This window comes from Marmota flaviventris, chromosome 1, assembly GCF_047511675.1.
Source record: "Marmota flaviventris isolate mMarFla1 chromosome 1, mMarFla1.hap1, whole genome shotgun sequence".
In the NCBI taxonomy this organism is placed as follows: Eukaryota; Metazoa; Chordata; class Mammalia; order Rodentia; family Sciuridae; genus Marmota; species Marmota flaviventris.
Window position 1 is genome coordinate 177,509,694 of NC_092498.1, and position 16,460 is coordinate 177,526,153.

A 16,460-nucleotide genomic window follows, 5' to 3' on the forward strand; every position below is an offset into this window, starting at 1 on the left:
ATTCTCCAAATCCATGGGTTTCCTCATAGGTGGAAAGAAAGTACTCCAGGAAGCCTCCCCTTGCAAGAAGGGCCCGTTGTTAGGGACTTTTGGTCTGAGACACTATGGCTGAGTCCAGGGAAAAGCAAAGAATAGACCAGCTCCAAACTCAGCCAACCAGCAGAAGAAGAACAGGAACTGAAAGAGGGCTCAGAGATCCTGGCTAAGAGCAGAGGTAGAACTAAAATTAGTGGGAGAATCCTGCAAACGGGAAGCGATGGCTGGCGTCAGGGTCTCAGCCTGGCCAGGGATGGAGGAGAAACTTGGGTTGGAGATGAGGCAGTTCTGAGAGTGTGTCACCAGCAGGGCTCTGGCTGATGGCACTATTGTTCTTTCTCCCCCATCTGAGGGTGTTTCATTAGAGGACCACCAGGAAGAAGTGTGGCAACGGAGGTGTGTCATCCAGAGAAACATGTGCCCTTTTGCACCAGGATGTAGGGACAGCCATATGTATAGTCATATTATTCATAATAGTTCCAAAAACAAAGTACCTCAGCCACAGAGACATCAGGGAATGGTGACATATTTACAAGCTGATTAGTATGGTGAGATACCATATTTGTTTCCTGGGGCCACAAACTGTGTGGCCTAAACTAACAGAAATTCATTCTTTCACAAATCAAAAGGCTAGATGTATAAAAGCAAGGCATGGGCAGGGTGGATCCTTGTGCTGCCTCTGAGAAGAATTTGTTCCATGCGTCTCTTCGGGTGGCTTCCAGCCATCCATGGTGATCCTCCTCTCCAGCTATTATCACTGCAGTCTCTGCCCCCAACTTCACGTGGCATTCTCCCTGTTTCTCTGTGGTACATGGCCTTCTTATGAGGACATTGGTCATCCAGCATGACCTCATCCCAACTTAACTGATTGCATGTGCAAACCTCCTGTTTCCAAAAAAGGTCACCATGCTCAGAGGTTCTGGGTGGACATGAACTTTCAGGGGGGACACTATCCAACTTGGTACAATACCATACAACAGTGAAAATGGACGAACAGCCGTGACATGCAACATCATGGATGAGACTCACAAACACAATGACTAGTGAAAGAAGGTAGAAGCAAAAGAACAGTGTGATGCTACATTATAAGGTTCAAAGTCAGGAAAAATGGAACCATGGTGCTTAGAGACACACTCTATAGTGATGATGATATTATCATGAACAGCAAGTAAATGATTTCTACAAAGTCAGGGTAGTGGTTGCTTTCAGGAGGGAGACTGGGAAAGAGCATGAGAGAGGGTTTCTGGGATGCTGGAATGTTCTATTTCTTGATATGGCTGGTATTCCAAGAGTGCCATTTTTGATATTCTATTAAGCTATTTTATTTTCTGCATGCATGATGATTTGTTTGTTTTCACAAGAGAACAACAGGAGTTTAGTAAGCCTGCAGATTCTGCCACCAGTTAGGATTTGAGTAAGTTGTCTCTCTGGACCTCTTTTCTCATCTCTAAAATGAGGAGTTTGGACATGATGATATCCAGCCCCAAACCCCACCCTTGCAGGTTTACCAATCTGGGTGTGTAACTTGGTTGATTCTGCGTGAAGAGGTGATCCCAATGTGATGTTAACAGAGAAAGAAACCATTGAGGGGGGAGCTACACCATCGTGTATGGTCAGACTTTGAAACCAGAAGGACCTGGTTAGAGTCTTAGCTCTGCTCTGTCTCTTTGAAGGAACACATATTCTTTTGCATTCTAGGCTGCAGTTTTCTTAATGTACAAAATAGGTATAATACAGAATTGACAAGGAGATAAAATGGATGATGTATACAGAATGCCTAGAATCCAGGAAGCCCCTGGCAATGGGTATCTAGCTAATCTGGCAAAAGCCATACATATCAGATAATTTAACAGGTGGCTCTCAAATACCTATTGTATAGTCAAGAGTTTTCTTGGAATAGGATCTCCTTTAATCTTCACTTCAACTCCGAAGTCACTTAATCCTTCTGAGTTTTTATAGATGAAAATGCTGGGGCTAAGAGGATGGGAATAAGTAATATGGTCAAAGTAGTTCTTTTTTGGGGCAAGCAGGGTTTGAACTCACAATCCTCCTCCTCAGCCTCCCCAGCTGCTGGGATTACAGGGGTGTGCCACAGTACCCAGCTCAGTGGCTCGGGAGGCTGAGGCAGGAAGGTAGCGAGTTCAAAGTTAGCCTCAGCTAAAGCAAGGCATTAAGCATCTCAGTGAGACCCTGTCTCTAAATAAAATACAAAATAGGGCTGGGGATGTGGCTCAGTGGCCAATTGCCCCTTTAGGAAGTGTCCTCTGGCAGCTTTAAGGGTAGATTAGAAGGAAGAGAGAAGGACCTGTGGTGAGAAAAAGTGTCAATCAAGGATGATGATACTCCAGGCACAACACAGGGAGGAGGGGGCACAGGTGGGGTCACACTGGTCTTGCTCACTGTTGTTCAGTCTCCCTGTCTATGGAGTAATCAGATGACTGAATGCTGCCCCTGAAAGAGACACTATAAAGATAAAAGATATGAAAGTGTGTGTTGGGGGAGCCATTGATGATGAAGGGGTTTCCACGTCAGTCTGTGAGAGGGGGAACAATTCAAGAGGAGGGGTGGATTCGGGGTTAGGGGTACCTGGGTAGACAAGCCTCACTGAGAACAATTTGTTGGATGGGAGATGTCAGTGGGGTTACTGTGTGGAGAGTGCTGGGCTCAGGCCAGGTTTGGATGAAACTTCCCTCTCTCCTTGCTGGACTCCTTATTGGTAGAGGGGGTGACTTTGAATACAGTCAACCCTCTCTGTGCCTTCTTTCTATCTGGACTTGCACTTTTCATCAATGGGCCATTGCTAATTCTTGGTAAATGATGCATCTGGTTTATGACTGCCCTGGAACTAACTTTGTGAATAGGTCATCTAAATGGCACAACCCCGAATGCCTCAGTGACTAAAATCCAGCTGCAAGTAATTGCAGCCTGGAGATCCAGCTTCTCTCCCTCTGTGCCTTTTAAGAAATGTAGATGCCCCGGAAAGGATAAACAGCCTCATTGTCCAATATTCTAGTAGGTTTAACACCTTAGCTGTTTTCTTCTGTGGCAGGAGGGTGGGATACAGGGATATGGGACATGGATAACTGAGCAGTAGAGGATCATGGGCCATGAAGGGGACCAATAAACTGTGTTTAGAAAGGGCAGGGTGGGATCACAGAGGATAAATTCTAGATGCTTTAACATCTTGAATATATATTTTTTTCCTCTCTCTTTTGTTTTTGCAGTATTGGGGATTCAACCCAGAGATGCTCTATCATTGGCTACATCTGCAGCTTTTAAAATTTTTTTTTTTTAAATTTTGAAACACAGTCTCACTAAATTGCCCTGTCTGCCCTCCAACTTTCCATCCTCCTGCCTCAGACTGCTGTGTTGCTGGGATTACAGGTGGGTGCCACGGTACCTGGCTAACATCCTGGAATTTTTCTTATTCAATATTTTGTCTTTCACCATTTTTCACACACTTGATTGACTGGAGGAAAAGCTTTATGATGGACCAAGCATGGGGTGTTGTTTATAGCTATTAATTTATGCAAGTATCAGAACAACCTATTTTATAGATGAGAAAACTGTGTCTCTGAGGGACCACCCTACTTTGCAGCCAGTGGGGAGCAGCAGAGCATGATGGCAAAGCGTTCAGCTGTGGTGAGTTTAATTCCCTGCCTACCTGCTAGGTGATTGTAGGAGAGACACAGTTAGCCTCTTATGGCTGTTTTCACCTCATCCTCTTAGGGGTGGGGTGAAGATTAAATGTGGAGATGCATATGAATGGATCAATGATGCTCTGTTAACTTTACTTCTGATCTTCATCCTGGTAGGCAGAGGAAAGCCCTGTGTATATATACAAAGACAACAACAACTACAGAATGCCCCTCCACTACATACGTACACACACACACACACACACACACACACACACACACACACACACTGAAGGGGGCAGGCGGTAGGCAGGGTGTCACTGATGAGCCCAAACTGGGAATTAGGAGTCCGGCTATTTGTGCAACTGGCAGTTGTGACTTTGAGATGTCTATCCTTGAGTGGATATGCACAGGAACTTTTGCTCTTTGGCTAAAGGAGGAGTGATGAGTTCCTTTGGAAGGGGTGGGGCGAGGGGCTTAAAGATGGACTGGAGAAGGGCAGGGGTGATATAAGTTGCAGAACCTGGATTAGAGCTAGACCCCTCCCCTGCCCCTTTACCCATGGCCTTGGAAGAGAGGAGTGCAGGTTAGGAGCATCTGACTCTCACCTTCTCCCCTGAAACAGCAGGAACAGTGTCCAGAGCCAAGACATTTCCTTCCAGATGGCTGCATGACCCTCCCAGCCCCCAGCTCCACCCTGGTGTGAAAGGACAGGCTAGTTGGCACAATCAATAGCTCGTTCATCAGCGGCAAAACAACCACCCCATTGATCAAGGAGGCTGATTTTCTGCCAAACACTTGGAATGCTTCAAGGCACATTCTGGTCAATCCCCTAGCTAGATTTTGGGCCAACAGGCCTGGCTTGGTTCTCCCCTCCCAATTTATTTGGTTCTATAAACGTGGAGGGGATCCATTCCAAATCTGGGTACCCATATCTGGACGGTTATCAGGTTGGACCAGCTAAAGGAATCCAATTCAAGAGTTTCCTTTATGGCTAGAAGGAAATTGAATTAAGAAGTTGAGACAGTGCTCACAAGGCTGGCCAGCCCCGGTGCAGCCTCCATATTTCCCAAACAACATCACTTCTTACTTGGAAGCCCAGAATTTGTAAAACTTGCTTTTGTGACTGTGTTCAGATATTTTGTGGGAACTGCTTCTATGTGTGTTCATCTTGGGGGACAGCTGTGGGGTGGTGGTGGCGCTGACACTCCTTCTGATGAAAAGGCCCCTTGCTCCTGTCCCTTGTAAGAGCACGTCTGTCCAGCCCTGGCACGGGTGTGTTTTCCATCCTCCTCGGTGTGAAGTGCTGGGGTTAGTTTTATGTCATTTTAGGCCTTGGTGAAACTACACAGCGAGGGAAGATTAATGGAAAAACTCCCCTACCAACCACCAGGAAAGTATTTTTCCCTTTTTAGCTTGAAGACAAAGAGGAGTGGCTGCTGAAGGGCCTGAGGAGGAGAGGAGGCTCCCGTTCCCTGTGTCACCTCCCATCCCTGGGCTGCCCTTTGTCCTAGGCAGGACTTTTTTTTTTCTTTTCTCTAAGGGACTCTCATTTGACGACCTAAAATAGATCAAACCTGTCAGCCGCTGACCTCTGCCCAGTGCCCGTTCTGTGCAGACTGCTCTCTTGAGATAGCCCATGTGATCTGTAGGATAACCTTGCAATGAAGATTCAACTGACCCCACTTAACAGATAAGGCGAGTGGAGGCCCAGGACACACAGGGTTCTTTCTACCAGGCCACACGATGCCACTCCTGACGGATGCTCCGTATGCCACAATGCTTAGCCTGCATGTGACAATGAAGGAAGGAAGGGGACAATGAAGAAAGCCTCCTCAGGCTCAAGTGGCTTGGCTTTATTTTTACCACTCTTAATTCTCCTGACGCCTTCTCCTCACAGTGCCTCAGTTTCCTCACTGGCAGAATGGACACGAACATGCTGGCTCTTGCCCGTGACCTTGGCTGATGGGTCACGAGGGAACAAAGAGGATGTATCAGCTAGGAGAGTGAAACCGCTTCACTGTGACTTTGTGAACAATGCCGACATCTCTGAACCTACACAAAGGCAAGAGCAGCCCCTTCACTTTGGCATTTTTATAAGGATTAAGTGATGTGTGTTTCTCAAGTCCCTGGCACATAGAGGTATTTACTAACTGTTTGGATTTTGGTTTATTTTAAAGTTCTTCATTCAGGGAGTCTTTTATTCCCCTCTTTGCTGGGAGAAGGAGTAGAGGGGGGAGGAATAAGAGTATGGACATTTGGCTTGACTGTGCATTTATCTAGAAATTGGTCCACAACATTCATTTGATTCTTAAAAAGGGTTCATGACCCCAAAACATTTAAGAACCACTATAGTTGAATTTGATTTTTGACCCATGGTTAAAAACCACTGAGTTAAGAATAAATTAAGTGCCCAGATGTTCCTGGACTCGTGCCGGGGGCTATTCAAACAAACAGAATATGGGGGATCTGCCTTTTACAAGTTAAAATTTTAAATATGGTCAAATTTTTGAGAGGTTGCCCTGGCAGAATTAGGCCATGTGACGGGAGATGACGCAATGGCCGAATTAGGTGTATATCTGGATAAATATCAGAAATGATGTGGAAGGGGCAAATTGTTCAAGATTCACTAACATTGTTAAAGCAATAGTCACTTTTTAATCTTATTTCAACTTTTTGTCTTGAGAGAAATAGCTAACTATTACTGGGAACTCCCTCTGTACCAGGTGGAGGCTGTTTTTTGATCCTATTTAATCCTTATAACACACTATGGAGTAGATACAGGTACTAACTGCATTTGACTCGTAAGGAAGCTGTGATTCAGAGAGGTTAGATGACTTGTCTAAGGTCACATAGCTAGTAAACGGCAATTTTCAATATCATGAGTTGCCCTGGGATTGATCTTGGAAAGTGTCCTTGTTGCTTTGGCATCTTCTTCAATCCAGATAATTGAGAGTATCGGTTAAGATGTTTCTGGCTACATGTGTCAGCGATGCCTTGCCTGAGCTGTATCTTAACAATAGGGAAGATGATTTTGTCCTATGAGAGAGATCAAAGGTGCAACAGACTTCAGGTGGGACCCAGGAAGGGCTGTGCTCCATTTCTCTGAGATTCTCTTGTCCTGCACAGCCCTCTGACTTGGCATCAACCTCAGGGATGAGCAGAGTACTGGTTAGTACAGACTTAGTGATGTCTGGAGGAAGAGTTGGGAATGGGCCCTTTTTGGATCTTTTTCTTAGGAATGAGGAGATACTTCCTGGAGGACCAGGAAAACTCCCTTCATGTCCTATAGGCAAGGACATGGACATAAGCTCATTCCTGAACCAATAACTGCTAAGGGTCATGCCTTGCGGTTTGAATGTGTTTCTGCTGAAAGCATGTGGTGGAAACTTAACCCTCAATGCCACTGTGTTGGGAGGTGGAGCTTCATGAGTGGTGATTAGGCCACAAGGGTGGAGTGAATGGATTAATATTGTTATCATAAGAGTGGGTTCATCTAGGTGCCCCCTTCAACAGATGAATGGATAACGAAAATGTGGTATATATACACAATGGAATATTACTCAGCCTTAAAGAGGAATGAAATTATGGCATTTGCTGGTAAATGGATGGAGCTAGAGAATGTCATGCTAAGTGAAAGAAGCCAATCTCAAAAAACACCAAAGGCTGAGTGTTTTCTCTGTATGTGGATGCTAATTCAAGCTAAGGGGTGTGTTTAGAGAAGAATAGAGTTACTTTGGATTAGGTAGATAAGAGTGAAGGGACTGGAGGGGTATGGGGGTAGGAAGGATAATAAAATGAACCTAACATTATTACCCTATGTACCCATATGACTGCACGACTGGTGTGATTCTACGTCATGTACAACCAGAATAATGGGAAGTTATACTCCATTTATGTATGATGCATTAAAATGCATGTTTAACTAATTTGAACAAATAAAAAAATTTTAAAAAGTGAGTTCACTATAGCTGGAGTGAATTAATTATAAAAGGAAGAATTCAATACCCTTTTACTCTCTCTCTTTCTGCTTCCGTCCCATAATGCCTTCCACCATGTTCTGATGCAGAAGAAATCCCTCACCAGATGCTGATCCCTGAATCTTGGACTTCTCAGCCTCCAGAATGGTGAGAAATAAACTTCTATTCATTATAAAATTACCCAGTCTGTGGTATTCTGTTGCAGCACAAAAGAGATGAAGATAGGCATCGGATCTCACTGAGGGTTTTACTAACCATATCTTGGTGGAACGCATGCTGGGGGGGGGATCCTTCTTGCAAAGAAGGATCTTTGAAGTAAGAGATTTTGGTGAGGACTGAAAGGCCAAGGTTCGTCGTCGGAGATTAAAATGCACATGCAGATAGCAGTGACAAAGATGAAGCACTTTACTGCAATCTGGTGCTAGTTTATATAGCAAGTGAGAGTCAGTTATCTTAAATCAGGAAGCTCCCAGGGCCAATCATAGTAAAGGTCAGGTCATCACCTATGGTGCACTCACGTCCGCCCTGCATAAGATTCATGGGGGGCACGAACTGTCCACGAGCGCGGAAGACGGGAGGACCAATTAGAAAATTTTCAAAACAACTTGTTATCCGCCCACTGGCAACTTGCCCGCTGCCATGTTGCATTAGGGGCTCCTTATCTGAAAGGCCCCGGGAGTTCTAGTCACCCACTGGCAATTTGCCCGCTGCCATGTCTGAAAGGCCAGGGGAGTTCTCAGGGAGACTCCCAACAAGGATTGTGCTAGCTCCTTGGATTTTCCTGAGTTGTGCCTCAGTTTCTTCATTTGTGTGACAACTATAGTAGCGTCTACCTCAAAGCTGTCAAGAGCAGGGAGTCAGAAGGATGAAACACATCTCCCAGGATGCAAACACCCAGGACCACAGCCCAGCTTGACACATGGTGCTGGGAGCACTGTCCCTTCCCTGGCAGAGGTCTGAGGCTACACCACTGACATCGCCTAGAAACTTCCACTGTGGATCCAGGGGTGTAATTAATACGTGCACAGGGAAGGGAAGAAACGTCAGTGCCTTGTCACTTTGCAGGACCATCACATCCAGAGAGCTCTACCCTCAGCATCAGCAACTTTTCAACCATGGGAGAAATTGGGGCTGATTTTCTTGAAAGACTTTTTCAGAGAGAGAGAGAGAGGAAATTCCTTAGAGGAGAGATGATAAAATAGTAAATGTGGAAGCATCTGAAGCAGAAAGGCTTTGGGCAGTGAAGGATCCAGGTTTCCACACAGTTTCCCTGGGGCTGCTGGGACCAGCAGAGAGGATATGAATGTGCTGTCAAAGGAGGTTTGTCTGAGCAGCTACAGAGGAAAGTGCTGACATCACTAATGGAAAGTGAGAGAAAGCAAGAAGGGCGTGCCCACTCATGCTTTAAGATGACTGTCTTATTGACTGTGGCTGAAAGGATTGCTTGCAGCCCCGGAGACTGGAATCACAGGGCTGTGTTTTCCTGGGGGCTGGACACTGACCTACTTCTTATGGTCTATTCTCCTCCTGAGATATTTGCCTGCTCTTAAGCTGACATTTTCCTTTCCAGAGCCCTCCAGGTAATGGTGCATAGAGGACAAATGCTCACTACGTACAAAACATCTTCATTCTGCCCATCTTTACTGTCTGTTATTCTAAGGAATTGGTGTTTGAACTTCATATCTCTATTCTCTGGTCCCACTCTATCTTCCCAAAGGAGAGGCCTTTAATGAAGGAGGTCATGGGGCTGGAGTTGTAGCTCAGTGGTAGAGCACTTGCCTGGCATGTGTAAGGCACTGAGTTGGATCCTTAGCACCACATAAAAATAAATAAAATAATGGTATTGTGTCCGTCTACAAGTATATATATATATATAAAGAGCCTAAGGATGTTGTACTTTTAGGTATGCTGTTATAGTTTGGATATGAGGTGTCTCCCCAGAGCTCCTGTGTTAATGCAGGAACATTCAGAGGTGCAATGATTAGATTATGAGACAGGTAACCTAATTTACCCATCCTAATTTGAATGGACTAACTAGTTGGTGCAGAGCTGGAGGAGGTGGGTCACTGGGGGTATGCCCTGGAAGGGTGCCTGTGCCTGTGGCCTCTCCCCTCTGCTTCCTGGTTGCCATGAGTGGCTGCCATTAACTCCTTTGCCACATCCTTCCACCATGACGTTTTGCCTCATCTTGGGCCCAAAGCTATGGAGTTTGCCAACCATGGACTGAATCTCTGAAACTGTGAGCCCCAAATAAGTTGTTCTTCTTGGGTATTTTGGTTTTAGCAATGCAAAGCTGACCAAACACTTCGGCAAAGTCCTGCTTTGTGTGAGTGGTCTTTGGCATAGTTGTCCCCTTTTCTCACAGGTGTCCTTAGTTTGGGTTCTCTCTGAAGAAGACACAGAGACAAGGATTCAAGTACAAGCGGTTTATATGGGAAGTGCAGAGAACACACTGCTAGGAAACTAGAGGAGTAAGACAAGGAGAGGAATGCAGCTCATAAGGAGTGTTTCTATTCAACCATCCATACAGTGGACAGCTGGAGCTAAATCTAGGGGAAACTCTGGGAAATGATACAAAATGCATGTCTCCAAACTGTCTTACTATACAGCAGGACAAGGGAGCTGGGGTGTTTGTACACCAACTCATGAATCAAAGAGCTGCTCTTAAGGGCTATTAATTCCCTACCACTTCAGGTCTAGCCCATAAGCAGAATGGCCTTTTGTGGTTCTGAGAGGAAAAAAAATCCCTCAGGCACAGAAAAGCAGATTCCACACTGGAAAGTCAGCACTGGTAAGTATGAAGAATGTGAGTGGATGCTGATGGTATCTGTGGCATTGCCATACCCATTACTACCCTTCCCTCTATCATTCAGCAGGCATCCTGACATCTCCGAGTTCACCAGTAACTTCCTCTCCCTCAAATTTAATAAACTTTCTCCTCAAATTTCTCTGTGGCTCCTGTCTTCATTTGTTTTCTGTTGTTATAATAGAATACCTGTGGCTAGGTACTTTATGAAGAAAAGAGGTTCATTTTGGATCATAGACCTAAAAGTCAGTCCCCCAAGAGTGATAATATACTTGTGAGAAAGGCATAAACCCTTTCATGAGGGCTTTCCCCTCATGACCCAAGCATTCCCCACTAGGCTCCACCTCTCAACACCACCAAGATGGCAATCAGATTTCAACATGAGCTTCAGAGGGTATAAACCATGGTCAAACCATAGCAGCTTTCTTGGTTCTTTTAATTGCTGCCCAACCTCTTCAACTCTTTGTTTTCTTTTCTTTTTCTTTATTTCTCAATGCTCCTATTGTCTTTGGCTAATTGTGCACATTTTCCAAAGACTCCCTTTTCTTCTTGGACTTCAACAGTTACCTCCACATAGATGGCTCCAAATTAATAATATTCTCTTAAATTCATAAATGTCTTTAATCCATGAAAGGGCCTTTCTCGTTGGAGTCTTTTTACTCTGAGTCCGGTGCTCTTTCTGTGATAGTTGGCCAGTCGTGGTTTCTCTCTGGGAACTTGCTTTCTTATCCTGATTGCCTGCTTAGTGTCTCTTGATATATTCTGCTATGGTCTCAAACTCAACATGCTCAAAGCTTTGCCGAGTTTCACTTTGAGGTTGAGCTATGCCAATCCTCAGCTCTAGAAGTTTCCTTACTCCGAAGAAGTCCTGTGCCTCCCACTTCCTGGGTAGGCTTGTTTAAAAGTGTCTGTCAGGGCAGCTTACTCTCTCTTCTCTACCTATTCCCATAGTTAAGACTATGACATGAGCCCCACTTGACCACTGTTAGAGAAGGGAAGCAGGGAAGGCAGAGTCTGCTGAGCTTCCAGGACAACTGGGACCAAGCTCTCCAAGGTCATCAGCAATCTTGCTCTTTCTCTAATCTCCGCTGCCTTTTCTCAGCACAGTCTACTCTTAGAGAAAGACCCATGACCATCTGCAGCTTCTCCTCACATCTCATGAAAAAGGACTGGATCCTTTCTCTTACTTACAAGTTTTTTTTTGTTTTTAAAAATAAATTCTAATTGTTTAGAATTGGATCCTATCCTCAATGTTAAGTGCAGGGCACTTAACATTGGCAGCCTCATTTAGAAATGAATCTCAAATGCTTAGAATGGGGAGGGGACAATTTCTCAAAGAAAGGGGATTATGTTGCCAGAAGAATAAGTGAGGGGTGTTGAGTGATTGAAATAATTTGTATGCCATGTGTTTTACCTCGTTCTGAGATCCTGGTTCCTCCATACAGCCTTTTCTGGTAGTCTAGCCCTGTCTGTTCTTTTCTCCCTCTGAATGGTCATCAAATTCCTTGAATATGCTACTTATCTGTCATTTAGTCTCACACCGCCTTACCTTGTCTATTCTGTTATTACCTTAATATTTTATTTAGCTATTCACCTAGTTAGATTATTCTTTCCTTAGCTTGGCTGTTCTTGGAATGCAAGGCTGTCTTAGATGACATTTTTATCCTGCAAGACACCCAAACATGAGATCTTGCCCAGACTGGGCTCAAAAACAGTTTGTCTGTTTGATTTGGTTCCCGCTGGGCTGTCTTTCGTGTTAAACACATCAACCTGGGAGGTCCTGGTGGAGAAAACATTGTGTGCTGAGAGTCAGGGGACCTGGCTCCTGATTCTCACATGAGCCATAAGCTGCTGGCCAAATAACAATTCTGTTTCATAGATTTTCCATCTGTGAAATGATGTCAATAAAATGTGCCCGAACTCTTAGGATTGTTGTGAGAACACACGGGGAGCCTTAAAAAATGTGCTGTGTAAATACAAGTTATGTTTGTTTACACTGATATTTCAAAGAGGGAACTCAGATGTTACTAATAAGGTATATTTTTCAGGTACAATTCTTTCTACTAAGTTCGCATTTACAAAATTGTTTCTTTCCCTCAATTTGCTAGAATCATGAACCAGTGGTTAAGTCAGCCATTTAATTAACTTATTATAGTTTTGTGGAACTTTAAAGAAAATCTAATAGTACACTTTGGTTTCCAAGTTTTCTATTAGGAAAACTCATTTCTTTGGTCCTATTTGGCAAATTTAGACTTTATTATGAGGTGTGTGTGTGTGTGTGTGTGTGTGTGTGTGTGTGTGTCTTATTTTATACTTTGGCTATTGTTTAACTATTGTTTAAATAACTTTCTGTAATGATATAATCATTCTTTAAAAACATCAACCTTTCTTTCTCTTACAGCTAAAGAATCCAGACTCTAATCCTCTTCTCTTAAACTAGCTGTGACAACCAATTCAAATTTATTCATTATTTTGTGGATACCAGATAGATAGATGGGGTCAACAGGAATCAAGTAGGTCAAAGGGGTCTTAAGGAGCACCCATTCCAGTGAGAAAGACAGATGGTAAACAACCCTTTATAATTATCTACAGCTCTTCATATAATAATTCTCAAACAGTGAGCTGCTCAGACAAAACAGAGTATGAATCAGGGTAGGCTAAATGCCATAACAAACAGCCCCAATTTTCAATATCTTAACATAATAAACTTTTATTTCTCACTTTAATGAAGTGTAATGTGTATGTTCCTGGCTGAGTGGCTGTCTTCCAAGTGGTGACAAAAAGACCCAGATTCATTCAATCCTATGATGTCACCATCTTTGACTCATGACCTTTAAGATCACCAGGAGAGGGAATGATAGTGTGGGCAAGGCACACTGGATAACCACCTGAATCTGGTAGATGGTTAACAAATGACCTCCACTCATTTCCTCTGGTCACATTGGTCCATCTAGTCACACGGACCATCTTACATGCTGGGAGCCTGCTTCCCAGTCACAATTGCACTGGTCAAAGGGATGCATATCTTAGGTAGACCACTAGCTGGCTTTGCCCCAGGTTGTACTATTTTGATAGATGACAAAATTGAGGGGTTAAGAAACTTATCCAAGGCTACACAGTGTGTCCAGAAACAGATTTAAACACATTTGTTTGATCCATAGCCACCCTCTCACTACTCTGTCACCCTAACTTCCTTGCCATAACCATGCAGCAGGCTCCAGGTCATGGCTGGCTCTAAGTACATGATCTGCTCGTTAAATGCCCTTTTCCTGCGTTGATCAGTCTGGAAAGCTGGTCCTGCTGCTGCCTTAACTTTCTAGGTCTGATTTTCTTCACATCTCTTGGCTGTGACTTGAGGTCTTGCTAGTTTGCCACATCTCTCTCCTTCTCCAGATGCATTCACAGCACTGGATCAATTTTCCATTTTTCGTGGCATAGAAAATAAAGAAGTGGGGTCAGAGCTTTCCCAACTGCTATTTGAAGAGGATGGCAGGAAATTGCATATGTAACTTCAGGCATATTTGGCTATAAATAGTTATATTATTTTGTGTTTCCATTTCCCTTAGATTAGTAAATGGTTAGTGTAAAAGGACAGACAGGGCGCCAAGCATTTGACTCCATGAGACTACTTGGGGTTGAATCATGGAATCAATTCATTTTGTGAGCATGAATATGTGCATGAGGCTCCTCAGAAGCAACAGGACAAATACATATAATAGACTCTTTACCTTTGAGTTTTGTATGAACAAAAGCAGAGAGCTGTGCTTGCATTCACTCTGCCTGATGCAGATGTGTGAAACATCAGTCCCATCAACAAAACCTAGATTGTATCAAGTTGTAATCACTATGGCCGTATCACAAATGACCTCTACATTAAGTAGCTCAAATAACTATGTATTATGTCCCAGATGAATGGACTTGGAATTCAGACTGGACACAGCAAGGATGGTTTGTGTTTGTTTCCCAGTGTCTGAGGCCTCCCTGGAAGCCTCAATAGTGGAGGGTTGGGATCATCTGAATGTTTATGCATTCACAAGTCTGGGTGGTTTATGGTGGCTATTAGTTGGGGACCTCAGTTTCTCTCCACATGGGCCTCTCCATGTCATCTGTTATGTGGGATACTTGGGCCTTCTTACAAGTATGATGACCAAGTTGGAAGGGTGGGCCTCTTGAGGGAGAGAGAGAGAGAGAGAGAAAGAGAGAGGCAGACACCATGTTTTCAACTATCCTCAAAAGTCACACATCATGTCTCTGCCACATTATATTCATTGATGTGGTCACAAAGTCCTTTGTAGGTTCAGGTGAGGAGAGATAGACTCTACCTCTTGATGGGGACTAGCAATATTCCATGGCCAATTCTGGAAAATTTAATCTGCCACACCTTACTTTTATTCTGATTCTTAAATCTCGCTTAAATATTCATTATCATGTATTTACTTCCCATGTGCCAGGAACCTTATGTTCCTTAAATCTAATCCTAGAGCAGGAGGAGGTAGGACGGAAGGTAAAGGAAAGGTACTGGGAAATGAGATGGATCAAATTATGTACATGTACAAATATGGCATAATGAATCTCACTACTATATATAATTATAATGTACCAATAAAATAATATAATCCTGACTCCAACTCTGCAAAGTAGGTCTTGTTATCCCTTTATAGATGAGGAAACTGAGGCCCAGAGAAGTTAACTAAATTATTAAAAGACAGAGAGCTAGCAAATGGTAAAGTCTAATTACAAGACCAAGCCTGGCTGACTCCAAATCCCATATACTTTCCCAAAGATCCTATATAATTCCCAATAGGGATGACTCACTCTTTTAATGAAAGGAAAGTTTGGCAGGAGAAGGCTGGAATGGTAGAGTCAGGGTAAAGGGAAGTTCAGACACTTTGAATTAATGGTAATTTCCATGAAGGTGCTTGTTCTAATAATTTCCACCTTCCAGAATCCACACATCCTTAGAGCCCATTGAGTCAAACAGATGTAATTTAAGACTCTCTCTGGTTTCCAAACAGCTGTAATACATTTACTTTGATTTTCCAGCATGTAATAAAATATTACTCAAAGACCATAGGATTGCATAACGTTAAGGGACAATGAAATCCACCGTCTTTCAGGTGAGCCTAAGGAGAAACCCTGGCAAGACTTCAGTAGGATGACTGAAGAGTTCATTTTCAAGATCAAGACACTTTTGAGAGTGAAAAGGAATGCTATTGATGACTATGCTGGAGGAGGGGTATGCTGGGACTGTTCCATGTTTGAACTGGAAAATCATTACATGAGTGTGTACCCATGTAAAAAATCATTGTGTTGTAATTTTAAAAGGTAGATACTTTACTTATGTAAGTTATACATCAACTACAATATCACACTAGGTACAAAATAGTTATGCCAGGACAATAGGCATAAACAGGTTCTATCTTGAGCAAATTGGGACATGCTATTACCCTAGTCATGACCAATTCCCAAGCTGGCTTCATTGGGCCTGAGTAAGAAGGTGCTTCTGGCCAGGTAAGGTGCCACACGCCTATAATCCCAGGTACAGGAGGCTGAGACAGGAGGATCATGAGTTCAAAGGGGGCCTTAGCAAATGCAAGGCACTAAGCAACTCAGTGAGACCCTGTCTCTAAATAAAATACAAAATAGGGCTGGGGATGTGGCACAGTGGTCGAGTGCCCCTGAGTTCAATCCCTGGTACCTCCTATCGCCCCCCACCCCCCAAAAAAAATCCAAACCAAGAAGGTGCTTCTGCTCAGAAATGATTGATTTTCAGTCAGGATTACATTAAATTGCATCTTCGAGCCCTCTTCTATAGTAAGTGCTCATACTCACACAATGCCCCTAGACTCATGGCCACCCTCACGATCTTCCATTCACACACTCGTATTCCCACCACCTAAATTCATGTACACACACAAGTTATCACACACTCAACTTACATCTACACACTAACATTCACATGCAGTATACCTCCCCATTTACATTAAAATCCCTGCTCAA